Below are 6,000 nucleotides of genomic sequence, written 5' to 3' on the forward strand. Positions count from 1 at the left end.
GTTGTCCTCAGGCTCTAGAGTACTGAAGGAAGCTCGGCAACCTAGCGTGCGCATAATTTGTTCAACCGGTTGAAGATCCTAGGCTTGAGGCCCTGAAGGACCATGCCGTTTGCGTGCTCAACCTACCCATTCGTTCGGGGATGCACGATGGCGGCCCAATCGACCTAGATGTGGTATTCATCATAGAATCGAAGGAACTTCTTTTCAGTAAATTGCGTGCTGTTGTCCGTGATGATGGAGTTTGTGACTCCAAAGCGATGGATGATGTCGAGGAATAACAGCATGGCCTACTTGGATTTGATTGCGGAGAACGGCCAAGCTTCTACCCACTTGGTAAACTTGTCTATGGTGACAAGCAAGTGAGTCTAGCCCCGGGTGCCTTTTTGAGTGGTCCAACCAGATCGAGTCCCTAGACTATGAACGACCAAGTGATGGGGATCGTCTAGAGCGCTTAGTCTAGTAGGTGAGTCTGCCAAGCATAGTACTGGCACCCTTCACTGGTGCGTGTGATTTGTTTAGCATTGGCTACTGTGGTAGGCTAGTAGAAGCCCTATCGGAACATGTTTTCCGACTAGGGTTCTGGGCATGGCGTGGTGACTGTAGACCCCATTATGGATATCACTCAGCAAATGCTTCCCCTGTTCGGAGGGGATGCAGCACTTTAGGATCCCAGCATGGCTTCGCTTGTAGAGTTCGCCCTCCACAAGAACAAAGGACTTGGCGTGGAGGAGGTAGTCATCCAGCCTTTGTCCTGTCCATCGGTAGCGTGCCACGGAGGAGGTAGTCGAGGTAGAGCATCCTCCAGTCGACCAGAGGGTTAGGATCTATCGCTAGGTCCTCTTCGAGCTCCATGACTTCGAGGCCGGATGTAGCCGACAGTGTGTCACCCCTTGGGCTAGGATTGGACGGACCATCACCGCCTTGTTCTAACACCTCATAGCGAACTGAGGGCTTGTGCTGGTCATTGACGAAGACGCCCATTGGCACTAGCTCTTGGTCTAATGCTGCTTTTGCAAGCATGTCAGCCGCCTCATTGAGGCGCCTCGGGATATGATTGAGTTCGAGGCCATTGAACTTGTCCTCCAACTAGTGGACTTCTCGATAGTATGTGGCCATCTTGGCATCATGGCAGCTTGAATCCTTCATGACTTGGTCAACGACTAGCTAGGAATCCCCTCAAACGTCGAGGCGTCGGATGCCCAATTCAACAGCAATGCATAGGCCGTTGATGAGCGCCTCATATTTGGCTACGTTGTTGGAGGAGGGGAAATGGAAATGGACCATGTACCTCATGTGTACCCTGAGGGGCGACACAAGGACTAGGCCTACACCGGCGCCCTTCTTCATTAGTGATTCATTGAAGTACATTGTCTAGTACTCTTGATCAACGACTACTGGTGGCATTTGGACCTCGGCCCATTTCATGACAAAATCAGCCAACACCTGAGACTTGATGGTTGTTCAGGAGGCATATGCAATGCCCTAACCCATCAGCTCAAGCGCCCATTTTATGGTTCTTCTAGTGGCATCCTGGTTTTGGATGACCTCACCGAGGGGGAAGGACGTCACGACCATCACTGCATGTGACTCAAAGTAGTGGCGTAGCTTCCTCCTAGTGATGAGGACATCATATAAAAAGCTTCTAGATTTGGGGGTAATGGGTCTTTGAGTTAGATAGGACCTCATTGATGAAGTACACCGAGTGCTGTACTTTGAGGGCATGCCCCTCTTCTTCCCGCTCTACTACTAGGGCAGCGCTGACCACTTGTGTGGTGGCCATAATGTATAGCAAAAGGGGTTCACCCTTGGTGGGAGGAACTAGGATCGGGGCCTTTGTCAGGAGTTGTTTAACCATGTCAAGTGCTTCCTAGGTGTCGGAAGTCCATTTGAAGTGATCGGCCTTCTTCAAAAGTTGATAAAGGGGGAGACCTCATTCGCCAAGGCATGAGATAAAGCGGCTGAGCGCGGTGAGGCTTCTCGTAACCCGTTGTACCCCCTTTATGTTCTGAATCAGGCCCATCCTCATGATGGCTGATGTAACACCCAAAATTTCTACTACAAATTAGCAATTTATTCTTATCCTTTAATACATTTTCTAGGTATTTTTTAACTTAGGCTAAATATTAAATATTGGATAAATAAAATAAACTATAAGTTTAGAAACTTGTTTGCTGCATTCATGCCGGAGCATATGGTTTTGATTGAGTGTAGGGTTAGATGAATTGAAGTTGAACTCAAATCACATTTGAATTTGACTTAAAACTGAAAATGGAGAAAATAGATTTGGAAAAAAGGAATTGATTTTGAAAAAAAATCCATCTCCTTCCCTTTTTCAGCCCAACCGAAACAGCCTAGCCCTTCCTCCTTTTTTCCCCAGCGGCCTATATCGGTGGCCTGCCCTGCATCAGCGCGCTGGCCCGCACCCCGCATGGCCTAGCCTGCTGCCTAGCCCACTGATCGGCCTACCTTGCTTTTTTTTCTCCCACGTGCAAACATCACTCGGCGGCCTAGCTCGGCGCACCGGCCCACAGCACCGCTAGCTCAGCCTTCATCACCGCACCGTCCGCTCTCTCTCTCACTGCGCCCTGTCCCCACCCGTCAGCATCTTCTCCCTTCTTTCCTTTCTTCTTCCCCGAGCTTCCTTTCTCTTCCCCGGCATTTTCCTTTCTTCGGACGTCGATGGCGTGGCCATGCATGAAAAGCCACCGCCGTCGCTCGTTTATGGTAGGCGATCAACCCTGCCTATTTCCCCTTCCTTATTTCTCCCACCGCCCAGCCTATAAATCTCCATGATGACCCCTTCTTCCTCCCCCATCCTCTGTCTTCATTTTCCCACAGCCGCCGCCGTAGGTTCCCCTCGCCCGCGCCTCAATCGCCAACGCTGACGCAACACCGAGCTCTACCGTACTTCCCTATAGCCAAAGGTACCTCCATCTCGTCGATTTGATGACCCCATGCTTGGATTTGACCTCACCTGCACGTCCTCTCTCTCTCTAGAGCCCCGCCATCGTCGACCTCACCTCTGGAACCCATCTCGAACACCGAGATCACCTCCAATAGACTCTGTTGATGCAAAAGTGGATCTGCAAACACAAAGGGCTAATACCCGAATCGATATCCAAAGCGTGTCAGTCGATTTGACCTGTTAATCGACAAGGATGAAGATACGAGCACTTTGGTCCTGACAACAACGATACGCCCAGAAGTCACGGCCAAGAGGTACTCACGCGGAACTCGAGAATCGCCGAAGGTCGCACTGAAGCTATGCAACTCGCCGAATCAATGAGAACTCGTAAAAAGGGAAAATATGCAAATTGACGAAATTGCCGTAAAGTAAGTAGATGCAAAATAGGAGTAAAAATTGGTTTTGATATTGATTGATATATATATTACATTGCCCCTCAATCTATATTTATACCCTGATCTAAAGAGACATAGCCAAACACAACTAGGACACCAAGTCCAAATCTAAGGAAACACGCGACTCTTACATGAATCACACTCTAACAAATATAGAAAAGGAAATCAACTCCTATCTATTTCCCTGTCCGCCTCGATTACGATGGAAATCTCACCGACCTCCCTTCCATCGGCATACTTTCTGTTTCATCGGTAGTAGCCTTCAAGCCTTCCTTCATCGGCATCGACAATAACATCTCCAACCTTATCGGCAACGCCCGAGTCTAAATCAACCTCTCCATCGATCACCACCATTCATCGGCAACCATCTTTACAAGCTGATTTTCATCAACTATCAGTATATACAGTAACTTTCCTCCTGCCGATTAGCCCACTCTGATCATTTTGACACGTGCAAAAAATAGTGTCAACACATGCCCCCCAATTTCGGACTATAAAACCATTAATGCTCCGAAATGTACTCCAGATAACGTTTGCCTTCGCCCAATTACCGCAACTCATCCTCCAAGCCAAAACTTGATCTGTTATCAAATCTAATCAAATCTAATCCTGATTCACGCACCTCAGTAAATATCACACAATTGCCAACCACTCTTGCCTTGATTATGGTTAAGATACTGAAACAATAATCCATCGGCAAGATCCTAACATAATAATGCCGCCACTTTCAGAATTAAAATATCCTGTACCGATATCTCTTCCAAGTCATGATTACTTGCCATCAACTCATCTGTACAATCCCTTGATTATCGTGCGAACAGTTACCATATCCATCTGAACCACCTCGACCTACATGCGCGTGGCATAGAGATAAGTCCAAAATACCCCTACTCCAAGCGGCTTATAAATAGATTTCTCCAGAACGCTCGTCTTCTACCCTCAGACTCCAATCTTTGACATTTTCTCTTTCCAGCGGCGACTTCGATGAACAACTGCGCGACCTCAACCAACAAGAACTCTTCTCCAGCGTCAACCTCAAGTCTCCAGCTCATGCCCCCATCTACCTCAAGATAATGGCAATCAACTTCGACGTCCCTGTGGTTCGTTCCACTCCCGTTACCTTTTACCTCGATTCCTCTGGTTTTTGCGAGTTCTTATAGTTGGTAATTTTTCTTTTCTTTTGTTCTCCGGATCCTCTAAACTTAGGAACTACGCAACAAATTAGTTATTCCAACCGATCAGCCGCATGTCCAATGCCTAGGACCAATGGGCAACCCAGATCCAACTGATCTGATTAATGCAGAGGTTAACAGAATCCCCTTTAGAGCCCAAAATTTCTCTCTGAATTTATGGAAAGATACATTCCAATCTTGGCCCAAAACCACCAAAGGGTGGAAAGATTGGTACTTAAGGGTTAATAGGTTGATGCAAGTACACTGGGCAGAATGGAAGCTAGACCAATGCATTAGGCTATCTATTGCCGATATGCAAAAGAATGAGTCAATGATGATTGTAGCTGCTTACTTCTAGTCAGACACAACAAACACTTTCATGTTTGGTCATGACCCAGCTACTCCCACACTTGCCGATGTCTACATGCTCACTGGCTTGGATATTTCAACTGCCGATGAAGGCTCCATCTATGGCAGAAAATCTGAATATAGGGTGAATACCCGCAACATCGACGGTTGGACAGGATACATTCAAGAATGCCAGAAGACCGGGACAGTTAACCAGAGGGAACATGCCACATTCTTGAATATGTGGTTAGAAAAAATTTATCTTCTATGGTCGATCAGTAGGACCAACCAACGCCTTCCTCCCCATGGCTGAACTCTTGGCCAATGGTGTAAGGTTCCCTCTTGGCCGATACCTTCTGAGCTCCACTTATCATCTTCTTCATCAAGTGTCTCAGAAACTTTTGCTTGGCGAACCCATCGGCAACTTAGGAGGCCCGTGGTGGTTTATCAACATGTGGCTAAATACCCATATGCACAAACATTTGCAATGGGACTTCTTTGCCCAACAATTCCCATGAGAAATTGCTGAAGACCATGTACTTGGGGATGAGGAATCGGCAACACGCTCACCCCTCAATTTTGGTGAAGCCATAATTGTCCTCCCTGGAATAGAGGCCAATGAAGACCAGATCGGCAGATTCTTCCAAAGCTTCTACAATGGTCTTTCTCGTGATCATAGGGCCTGGGTACCTTATATTGATGAAGAAAACAGATTCCCCTTCTTTTCAACTTTGCCGATGACACTCTGAATCAAGATAATGAACTCATGATGGCCATCATTACTCCTAGGGCAATCCCAGTAAACACATTCGGTAGCGGGAAAAACACCAATATCACATATGAGTTTTACAATCCATCGACAGTATCCCGTCAATTGGCTTTTGGGCAACTGCCAATCAAACTTTGTTTTGCCGATGTGATCAAACCCAGAGAAACAATCACCTATGGAATAGATTGGAGCAAGGTAGTGCGACTCTCCCCCGATGCCGATACTATAGATGTCGATCTATCCATCTAGACACTAGTATCTTTCATCACCGAGTCATATAAGCAATGGTGGCGAGAGTGGAGGGAACAACTGTTTGCAACATCTGCTCACACATATCGGCACATGATCGAC

This window comes from Miscanthus floridulus, chromosome 12 (genome assembly GCF_019320115.1).
Source record: "Miscanthus floridulus cultivar M001 chromosome 12, ASM1932011v1, whole genome shotgun sequence".
NCBI classification, from domain to species: domain Eukaryota; kingdom Viridiplantae; phylum Streptophyta; class Magnoliopsida; order Poales; family Poaceae; genus Miscanthus; species Miscanthus floridulus.